At 38.2% G+C, this 11,966-nt stretch overlaps 1 protein-coding gene across 1 annotated transcript in view; it reads left to right on the top strand.

The window, feature by feature from the left end:
* The window catches only part of tshz1 (teashirt zinc finger homeobox 1), a 164,283-nt gene extending 153,007 nt beyond the window's left edge, over positions 1 to 11,276 (top strand). Inside the window, exon 3 of the transcript XR_011694022.1 lies at positions 10,652 to 11,276. The gene's annotated coding sequence lies outside the window, so the exon portion shown is untranslated. The remainder of the gene's footprint in view (positions 1 to 10,651) is intronic.
* The last annotated feature ends 690 nt before the right edge of the window (positions 11,277 to 11,966 follow it).

The following is an 11,966-nucleotide window of genomic DNA, read 5'->3' as shown; positions in this document are numbered from 1 at the left end:
ATCACAGTCAGTTAATTGCACAACTACTTTTCAGTCGTGATTATTATTTAGCATCATACCGTCTTCTCTTTTAATTCAAAATTCTTAAAACATTGTATTGTTCTTCTGCATCACAGTTTTTCTTTAAGCAACATGGTTCACCAACACTTAGTTGTGCTTACATCAACGATTAAACTTTGGCTGCAAAAGACATTATGCAAATGTTGTCACAGTCTGAGTTGCAGTCCTATTGACGAGTAAACTGATGTTATGTGTAAAATAGGCAGAATGGTCTTTCAAGTTTTCAAGAGTTTGAGCATCTTTTGCACGTTTCTTTTCCTACATGGCACCTTGTTAGTATGACATGTTTGAATTTATTGTTAAATGAATGTGAGGTTTTTCAATTCAGATGAGCACCAAATCAGTGAATGTGTATGAGCAATTTCAAATAGAGTCATAATCCCTTTAAAAAAAAAAAGTGAATACAACATTGTCATAAAAAAATCGGGATTTGACTTTATGGTTTAACGCAGAGCTAAGCTTTATAGTTCAGCTGGTGAGACACCTGATAAAAGAGGCCATGGCATGTCTCCACTGAAGGTATTTAAGTCGACATGCACCCACCCCACGCAGCTCTTGAACACTAGCCTGAGGCATTTTTCCCAAGAAACAATCGAGTTCCAGTGCCTGGCAGCATGCTCTGTGTGGCAGGGAAACATAAGAAGTACTTGTGAGAAATACAGAGAAAAGTCACATACAATAAAAGTCACATATAAAGGATGACAACGTGCAGGAGCATATTGCACAGAAAGTTAACTAATGTCTAAAACCAGGAAGACTCATTCAACAGAAACAATGCAATCTACTTTTCTAGTTTACTTTTTGCATCTAATGTTAATTTAGTCACTAATGTGATTGATGTGGTGCTTGAATGTTGCAGTAAAACTAGTCAGTGAAGCAAATAGCATGATTCAGTTTTAACTTTGGAATCTGTCAGTTTGCAAAATATGTTTATTATAGTTGCTCTTTTTTACCTTTGTAATCAGGCAGAGGAGACCATTTATATATAGACAGGCTAGATAGATAGATAGATAGATAGATAGATCGATAGAGTAACTGTTGCAAGGTGTCCCATTCAAATCAAATTCACATGCATTTATTACGAAGTTATAAACATAGAGCACCAACCTGTGGCTCTTTTCATACATGAGCTCTCCAACAAGCCATCTTTGTCTTGTCACAACAGAAACAAAAGCTCCACATATGACTTTGTCAGGCAGTCAATGTTTTGTTTGTTCTCTCATGACTCTTGTTTGCTATAAAGCAAACACATAATAAATTGGCTGCATGTCATCACCATTACCAGGCGAACAGAGGCTCACAAGACAGCAGCACAAATCTGGTGTTAAACAAAAGGGTGTTTATGACAAGAGGCATCGTGATGCAGCCTGTTATCCATTTATAATAATCAAAATGGAAGGCTTCCAGTCGCAGTAAGCTGTTCTGCTACTGAGTATTAACATCTGTACATCCATGAAGTATTAGATGTCAGCGAGATGCACACGATGGTGCGGGCAGCGTTGTGACATGCATATCATGTGTACTCATGCTGACAGCAGCGACTCGGTGAATTAACCTTGTCCTCTTTGGTCCCCTCTTACTGCTTTCTGGGCAACCTTCTGTTGATCACATCTCTGTATGACAAGACCTTGCCTTCAGAGCACATGTGCACACCTGACGGAAGAAGAATATCTAGAAAAATCCCTCTATGATGCTGAACTGGAGAGTGTGGTGTTGCTTTAATGTAAGCTGCTGCAGAAAGTTATTTCAGGGCTATAAGCAAGACCGTGTGTTTGTTTTCTCAGGTTGTTGGGGGGCACAAAGGGAGTGAATGAAACTAACAAAAAAGAAAACAAAACACAATTATATTAGTCTAATCAACAACAGATTATTATGAAATTTGTTATCAGACTTACCATAATAATGCAGCAACAAAATTGATATGGAAGTTGAAGCTCTAAATATAAAGCACATCCAGAGAAGGTCAAAGGTAGTTTTGTTCATCCTCTGATCATCACAGTTTTCCAGGACCTACCATGACCTCTTCGTGATGCTGGTTTTGTCCAACTCACAGTCCATAACCCAAAGATATTTTATTTCCATTTATATAAAAAAAATAAAAGTAGCTAATCTTCATGTTTTCGGAGAATGTTTGACTTATTTTCTTGTTTAGTAATAGTAGTATTAGTGTTCATTGTTCTTACTCACGCTGGTTGGTTTCATCAAAATAATAAACACGTTATATTTTTGATAAGTGTGAGGATGACTTTATCCTAGGTGATGTTTCTACCTTGATGTTGTAAGGCATCGATCAGAACTGACACCACAAGTTTCTCACATAAATAAATTTACCTGAGGTGGCAGATTCATTCATTTCTGCTGCAGTCTCTCTGACAGCAAAACAATATAGCACCTTAAATTTTTTTGTAAAAACATTGAGCCTCAATACTGAATTTGAAGAGAAGCTGAAGGTTTAAAATCACCCGAGACACCTCATCATGGACAGAGAGTTCAATCTGATTGCTTGTTGACACGTTTGTCCCCGCTGAGATCTGCAGGCAGTCAAAACCATCTTGTAAAGTGTTGTGTACCTGTCAGGAATGAGCCTTGTTTTGGAAGATACAGACAACATAATTCATCAGGCCGAGGGAGAGGCTCTTGAAGAATGGAGAAGTGACAAAGTCGATTCTTTCGAGAATAATGACGGCTGCCAGCGTGCTGAATGGATGGAGTGTCTTTTAGGATCTATCAAAGCGTTTTTCCATGGCTGGAAAGCCCACAGGTGTGATGTGCCTCACCGTCACTGTTGTGTCAAAGTATCTGAAAGACTGAGACATTTATATATAAATATCTCATTTTTAGTGGATTCTGTAATTTGGCCATCCTACAATTTCATTTATTTATTTGAGAAAGTGCTGTAGAGAGTGCACACAACAAGAGAGCACTTTAGAAAGGACACACTAAGCATCTCTTTAGGACAGTCTCCACTACTTATTTTTACTCAAAGATTTCCAGTTTGCTATATTCAAGATCATTTTTCATGACCAGAAAATGTCCTTTTCACATGAACTGCATAGCTATAAAATGCCATTTACTTAATGTATTTAACATCCTGAATCTGAATCAGAGAGAATGGGAAATTTGTCAAAGCAGCAGGGTGTGTACCTATGTGTTTAATAATGTGTTCCAATTGGAGTGTGGGTATGTGCTATTTAGGACCTAAGAAAAGGTAAATAGGTTACATTCGTGGTGCTGTGGCAAATTCCTCATTATTTTGAACTATTCCTGGTTTTGGTTGCCAGGTTTGAATGTCAAATGTCGTATTTATTTTATCCTGAGCTGAGCGAGAAACCACTGTCATGTGGTTGGGTTTAGACCCTTGGACAGTGTGACGAGTCTCATTCACATTCTGTCCAAACCTGACATCATTTGCATGAGAATAAGCCCAAACTCTGCAAACGTGACACGTCCCAGACAAGGGATCACAACTTGGCTGTCATATTAGGCCGGTAAATTCAGGTGACACGGATCCTCTGTCCTCATCTGGGCCAACCTGACACTGGTTCATGTTCCCTGCTGTCTTTTTCTGAGGGGCTTTGTGTGAGGGGGGGGGGGGTTGCTTTTAATCAGCATGACGAACCCTGCCACCCCCTGCGCACACACACTCTCACACTTGCACACATAATGTGAGAGTGGGCATATGCTGAGGGGCAGTGGGCTGGCCGTTGTGCCATCATTAGTCCAAGCCTACACGGCAAGCTCCTGACACATGTCGAAGGAGCTTCATTCGACCTACAGAAGGTGCATCCGCATTATGCAAAGGTAGCAGTGTCTTTATGTGCAGCACTACTGTCAGAGGCTTGAAGGAAGAACTGAGGAAGGAAGTGCAGGGGCCTGGGGGAGGGAGAGAGAAGCTTCATATCAATAAGAGAAGTGGAGGAATCTGTTTTAAGTAATGATTATGTGCTGGAAATGTATATCTTCTCTGAATAAATGAAAAATTGGATGCAATTATTTCACTTGAAATTTGACAAAGTTCTTTAATCCACCTTATTTGAAGGTATTGCAGTTATTCAAAGAAAATATCCAAATGAAGTCACAACTGCATGTGGAATGATCTATCTTCATTGTGTTGTTTTAAAGAACCCACATTTTTTGACTCGATATCAGAGTAAAAGCTGTGAGAGGTTTTGTGATGGTAAAGTGGCTTTTTTTTTATCAAGGCAGTTGTGTTGTGCTTTTTTTCACCTGCCCTCTGGCATTTTGATGACTCACTCTGAATTGGACTGTGTTCAAGTTAGATGCACAGTGAGACATGTGTCAGTAACAATCAAGGGCAGCAGTTCTGCAGTGTTAGTGTCATGGATTACATGACACCTACCTACCCAGACCACTTAAAAAGGCACAGTGTTGTGTTTATGTGGTATTTTTGTAGCTTTAGTGTGTGGTACATGCACAAAGGATAGCTTTAGTGGCTATGATAGCATATTTATCATTCCCTATATCAATTAATCTATCATGCATATCAATGTCAATTTTCTGCTACAAGAAAAATGCACTCCTTATGGCCCAGAACATCGTGTGCACCCATGAACTGCACTTTGCATCATTCCCAGTTCACATCATAAAGAATTAATTTTTCTTAAGCTCAATCATGTTTTGTAGTTTGAAAATGTCACTATATGATATGTGAATTCTGTCTAATAACTGTTTTGTGTTGTAACATACAGGCCTACTTTAAAGGCAACTGCTGTATTTGGTCATTTTTCTAATGTTGTGTTTACTTTATACAGATGAATTATTTTTCTCACAAAGAACATTGCTTATTGAAATGTCATCTTACCAAAAAGTACATTTCTAAAACAGCATAAATAAATGCTTAGTGGCACAGAAGTGAGGCTCCATTTTTGTGCAGCAGACACTGATAAAAGTCACTTTAATTTTGCTATGTTTTTAAGATTACTGGCTGACTTAAAGGTTAACTGTCATCCCATCTGATGCATATGCACTCTGCTCTCGGGCCAGAATGCTCTTGTCTGTAGAGACACAGAGGTAAAAGTTTGAAAGAGTCATGAAGCAAGGAAGTTGTAAATTATCATGTCATCTGTGTCCCTCTCCTCTGGCTTCAAACAGCCACCCAAAGACTTATGCATCTTTAAGAGATGTGTTAATAGAAGAACCAACAATCCACTTAATGCCCAAAGTGAAGGGTAGAGTCATTTTTACAAGTCCAGAGATGAGATTCTGCTTTCATTGCCCACGTCAGTATTATGATTTAGTACCAAGCCCTGCCAGTCCTTTGTCACTTGGGCATTGCAATCTTTCTCTGTCAGTTGCCAGGGGGGAGGACTGAGATTCAGTTTTTCCAATAACGCTAAATGCATCGCCAACAGCACATGGTCCAATAGCTCATGAATATGAATATACATATAAATAGACAAGTTGAGGAGGCGGATGGATGTTGGCCTGTCACTTTTGCCTTGCCTAACATCTCCACTGAGGGTAAGTTGTGTCCTGGATCTGCAGCACAACCAACTTCCCTCAAAGTCAAACCAGGCTTGCTTCTTTCTCTCTTTTACAATGTTAAAGCCACTGCATATATTGCTGTTTTACTTTCTAGCTCCAAATTAAGTCGCTGTCATTAGGATGAGTTTAGTATCTCGTTAATTAACATCTATCTAACAATCATGATGACAGTCAGAATAGAGCGACAGAGAACCGACAGGAGGGCGGTGGAGGAGTGGCAGCACGGTGACAAGTGTGAACTTTGTACTAAACTGTAAGTTAATATGATAAGTTAGTTTGATGAGCCAAACAGACACACCCAAACAGCTGTTTCATACAGAAGTCCAGCTGCATCTGGGTAAATCTAATCTGAGGCCGAGGCTGAACTCTACTAAGGAACTAAAGCTCAGATGTTTATCTTGTGACATGATAACTACTCTTCACTGCATCTTGGCTTTTATTTATTTATTCATTTTCAACATAAAACACTGTGATCTTGGAGCACTGTGATTGCACACACTAAATGACACCCCAGTACATAGTGTTGTTACTGTAACTACATTACATGGCTTTTATTCTGTTATTTCCTTTAAACATGGAAGTACACTGAAGTGTAATGAGCTGCATATAGAACAAACAAGAAACATTTCCTTTATTTGACTTGGACACTACAGCAATATTGCAAAACATAGTCAAATGGAGCAAGAAACACAAGCTGTCATACAACCATACTGGTCCTAAACAAACCTCCAAGTCATCTTACTATTTGGAAGAGAAAACAAAGGTAAACAGAAAAATTATTGCCCATATTGTCTGTTGTAAATTTCCAGTTCACAGACCTGATTCATATCCTGACTCCCATCTGTGGTTAGGTTTAGGCAAAAAATGAGTTGTGTTTAACGTTAAGGAAAGATGCTCTTCTGGATACATGTTAAATAATACATTGTGTCTGATGCTTTACGTCAATGGAATTTTACTGTATTAAACCAGAGAATGATCTTTCCCTAGCCTTAACCAAGTGCTGTGAGAGAAAGATAAAAGTTTGATAATGATGTAGTCACTAGGAGATGAGATTGGATGTTTTTGCAGAAACTCATTAAATATGTTGTCAGTGAACATTTTACTGGTAGATTCAGTAGAACAGTTTTGCAACTGGCAAAATGCGTCAATTAACAGCATTTTCTCACTCTTTTTATATAAACAGAGAATGTAGGTGGTGTTTCCTGCGTAACACATTTGCCGATGCAAATTAGTTTTATATACTGTAATTAATTAATAATGTTATGAAATTAATAATTTAATTAATAGTTTGTTATTAGTATTATTTGTGAATCCAGTGTCTTTGTTCTCATACTAATTCATGATGCCTCTGGTCTGACAGATACTACAATATAGTATAGCATTTCATCTTTTTTCTGATTTGTAATGACTATCATTTTTATGATAGATATCAGACTTCAATTACTGTTTTCACAGTTTAAGTTTGCCTCCAGTAAAAACCTCAAAACGTGCTGGCTAACTGATACTAAACAATACCCCAGTGAAATAATATTACAATGTAAGAACGAAGTTCATTCAGTTTCTCAAATCATGACCCCCTGCCCAACCCTCTTGAAAATGGAGCAGTATGCCATATCATGAATCAAAGGAAAAGTCCTATAAAGAGCTATTGCAGTCATCTTTGTTAGACTGACCAACAAAGCTCTATTTTTCTTCAAACAACTTCATTCAATGCAATGTAAAGTTCACACTCTGAAATTCAAAATTTATTTTCTAAAAAAATGGATTTAGCGAGGAGCTCTTTGAAAAAATGTGAACACCGATTCTTTAGCCAAGAAATATGCTGAAGATGAGGCTAGAAATTGATGAATTCAGAAAGTTAAATGAATGCCTCACAGATTGAGGAGAAATATTCTCTAAATGTAAAAATCACCTGTTAACTTGGAGGTGGCCAACTAGTCTTAAAACCTCTCAATCCTCTAACTAAAAGAACTTTATTCTGAAATGTATCTGTTGGTGCACCATTGGAAGGATACAGTTTGAGCATTCTTCTAGGGAAACTCCACGTATTGCTCTTGTCATACCTGTCCAGCACACAATGCAAGAAGCAGCTCTGCTTTGTTTGTCAAGACACTCACCAAACTCAGCTCTCCAACTCCTGGTTTAACTCCCACACTGTCACTATCTGGCTCGCTTCTCCACCGCCGTGGGAGTATTAACGCGTGACATCTACAATGGCCTTAACACAACACGCCGAGATTGAGTTCCTCATCATGTTGCCTGTGCGCATCTCTTCTTACCTTCACTCTGAGTTAAGCCAACCCCACTGCTGGGAAAGAGATGTGACAAAACCAGGGGGAAGGGAAGTGGAAAATAAGGCAGAGCCGAAGCCGAGCTGCCACTCAGCGACAGGCGTTTTGACAATCATAGGCTGTCATCACTTTCTGATCAGACCTGTCAGCAAGAAATGCGGCAACAAGACAGTGCTGCAGAAGGAACATCCACATGCCCCCCCTTTTACTGCATGCACACACACACACACACATACACAGATATTCAGAGTTCTGTTATTTATGTTCACTCACATCACACTGAGACATGCAAACACATCAAACATGTCAGAAAGTGCTACGTACCGACCCTAAGAATAAAACAGGTTTGGTTATACAGTATACAGTGAATTGGCTGTGCTCTCTCTGAGTGCCGCAGGGATATCCCAAAAAACAAAAAGGCAGTATTTAAGAAGGAACTAGTTAAATAATTTCAATATTGAGCCTGATGTATGTGCAGTTGTGGCTTGTGGTCAAGTCCTATCAATCCTTTAAGTGCAGTTTTTTCACTATAGAAATATTCAGTTCAGTGTAAACCTTTTAAAACAATTTATTTTCTTGTTATAGTTGTTTGCTCCCTGTCAGTGGCACAGTGTTTTATGCAAAAAACACCAAAACCAAACCAAATCTGCTGCAGTTTGAAAACAAAAAGAAGCTAAGACAGACTTTGAGGAAAACCAAGAAATTGGTAGGAAATTCCATTCAATAGATCCAATTATTATTCTCTGTCCAAACAGAGAAAAACAAGAAACAGAGAAATGAAATAACATCTGTCATGTCATCTGAGTCTAACTGCCAGTCAGAGGAGCCAAGCTGCCATCTGCGTGAATGATGGAAATGAAAGGGAATCTCAAAAGCGTTTTTGATTGATATTATTTTAAGACACAAAGCGGTGGGAGGACACTGCATTACTCGCTTCAACATTTCTTAAGAAATATCAGTTTGATTTATTATTTTGCATCTGTTGCTGACCAGCTTTTAAGATTACTCTTAGTTTGTTTTATCTAACATTACCCTGCTGGTGCAGGTGAAGTGTAATTGAACCTTGGTTTTGTGTTTAAGACTGAAAGATTTAATATATTTTTGTATGTACAAAATTAAACAAAATCCAAAAGAAGATCTTGCCTGATTGTATCAATTTTTATTTCCCACAACTATACTATACTAGGGTTAAAAAAAGACAGTCAGCTGTGAGAAAAATACTGGCAATTAAATTCAAAATGCAATTCATGACACTCTCATATAAAAACCGCAACATGGAACCAACATGTTTTCATATTTCTTACAACCCTAAATAGGTCGACTGATTGTGGAAAATATAGTTATATTATATTTTAAAGCGGAAAAAGTTTTGTCGAATTTTTTGCATTTGAGACAAAACTTTCTGATCTAATAAGCATTTGAAGCATTGAGAATACTTTTTTATTCACAGCTGTGAAACATTGTCTTGTAAATTCTTGTCTCTGTGTAGCGGTGGTACCAACATCACTACGCAGTGTTTTATTAAAACCAATGATGACATCAAGGGAGGCTCCGGTGTGATGCGGACTGTATGTTTATGTGTGTGCTGACGCTGTTTCTGTTCCACTGCTCCGTTCATTAGCTGCTCATCTGTCACTGCTGCTGATCATTATCACACTAAACTGCCACTAGAGCAACACAATTACTCTGCAGCACTGCGACACATCCGAGGTTTGACTGGCAGCTGTCAACTCATGCTAATGATTGTTGAAATGAAACAATACTGAACGCCTTTAACACTCTGGTCATATCATTAATGAAGTAATTTTTTTAATTATTCAGAGGAATTTCTTAATCTTTCATCTCAGCTTTCATTTTTTATGGTTGAAATGACGATTAAATTAAACTTGAACTTTCATTATCAGCTTATTTAACAGTTGATAATGATGTATTATGATAGAGTTTTTAAAACCAGCGTAACAAAATCAAGTGCAGGTCAAGATTCAGTCATTTATTAAATCTAATCTACATACAGCCTTAAACAACTCCATTACTTTTTTTTTTCTGAATCAGCCATTAATGAATAGATTTAATCTATGTAACATTACGCACTATAAAAAAGTAGATTGTTGTAGTTAAAGAATGGTTTTCTTTGTAACCGACCTGCCATTTACCTATTACAATCATATTACATTATGAATGAGATTACACAAAATTTCAGTTCCAAAATAGTGTTCACTCTCACACACATAGATATGTTTTCTTATTTGTGGTTTCATTCTATCTGCTGGGGATTCATCGTGGAAAAAATGTACTTTTCACTTGAAATCAAGGCGAATTCCTCCTGCCAAACTTCACATAATTGGAAACATCTTTTCCTGGGAGTCATGGGCCTGCTTCGGCCCAGAGCTCTACACACCCAGCAGCGTCCTGAATCACATCTCTGACCCACACAGGCCCCCCATCCCACGAAGTTTAATGATGCAGGATAATTATGACAAGAGAGAAACAAGGAAACAGGGAGGGGATGGTCCGGTGCTGTGGCAGGCGAGGACGCATAAGGAAGTCCTCCTTGTCACCCTCTGACGCCACAGTCTGGTAGAAAATAAACAAAAGACAACAAACAAGACAACACACTGGGATGATCTAAATCAGTGCTGTTGCATCAGATTCCTGTCTTGAAGCTTTTGTCTTGTTTTGTTCCTCACACAAACAACAAAACAAACAAACAAACAAACACTGCTCCCACAACCTTGTGCGTGACTGCTAGCCTTCATCTCACCCCCCCCCCCCCCCCCCCCTCCCCTATTTTTCAGCTCCTGTCCTCCCACTCAGACATCACTCCGACACACATCAGCATTGTATAACTTGCCTGCTGTTTGATGATCCCATGTTAAGTGCGCGGCAGCTGAGGACATGTTTGTGGCGGCTCTTGGTGTCAAGGTGTTTGCAGATATTAAGTGATTGTTACACGCAGACTAATTAAAAAGGTGAATTTCAAAAGCAGGAAATGAATATGCAAATGGTCTGTGTCTGCGCCTCGTTTTCTGAAGTGGCGATAACAATGTGGCTCTAAGCCCTTCTCTTAACTGTAATTTTCTTGATCCACCGTGACAAACAAACAGAAACGATAATCCTATTATGTTTTTAATGGCACGGTTTTGTTTTCTCAAGGCAGTTGGTGAGAGATGTTGTTTTTTTTGTGTGTGTGCGCTGTTTTCTTCACCGTCGCTGACAGAACTTGAAATCAATTTTCAGCCACTTCTGTTTCAGTCTGCACAGTTTTTCAGTTAATTCCTGTTTCTTTTTGTCTTCATTGTTGTGACATGTGTATGTCCTTGTACTGGTCAACTAAAGAGAGCACACTTTTCTTCTCCAGGGCAGAATTTACATTAAGTAGCTTAGCATCACTCTGGGTTATTGTATACTGCCATTTTTCATTACTGTGGGAAAGATACGTCCATTTGTCTTTAGGAGGTTTTCTAAACCTTGACGTTTGGAATATTCTGTTGTCTTTCTCATTAAAGTATTTGAATTAAAGTCGCTTCAGTGAAATGTTGTGGTGTTTTATCCATATGGTGCACTCCGCTTTATTAACGTCGAACTGAACAGGAACGTGTTTGTACTTCTGGATGACAAGAAAGTCAAGCTAAATATAATTCAGCTGCTTCCCAGCGTTATACATTAAAAGCAGAAATAATACATATGCAAAGTGGTCCAGTAATAATTTACATTTCTGAACCCGTACAAACCTTAAATGTTCTACTTACATTTCTGTGTCTAAAGTGTGCATAATTCCTCAAAGCAACCTGCAAAGTTCAGTACTGTGTTAGCAAAGTATTCATACCTAAAGATATTCTACACAAGATGCCAAACATATATAGACTATAATTACAGGGAATTTCCTTGAACTGCTCCATTAAAACCCCCAAATGAATATGAATTCATTATTGAAAACTATTCTTATATATGTTGAAATATTTATTTGTCTGTAGACAAATATCAGAGTCTGTTTAGCTGACTCTCGAGGTAACATGAGCAATTATTTTTTTATTTTAATGAATTAACTGGTTGTGTGCTAATTGAATGCTGTCTTTATTTTCCCTGTAATCAATGCCAAATTACATATTT

This window comes from Trachinotus anak, unplaced genomic scaffold (assembly GCF_046630095.1).
Source record: "Trachinotus anak isolate AG129_WGS33_773 ecotype Australia unplaced genomic scaffold, CSIRO_AGI_Tana_v1 ptg000016l, whole genome shotgun sequence".
Classification (NCBI taxonomy): Eukaryota; Metazoa; Chordata; class Actinopteri; order Carangiformes; family Carangidae; genus Trachinotus; species Trachinotus anak.
The sequence above is the reverse complement of the archived record's forward strand: the minus strand, read 5'-3'. Positions and strand labels throughout refer to the sequence as shown.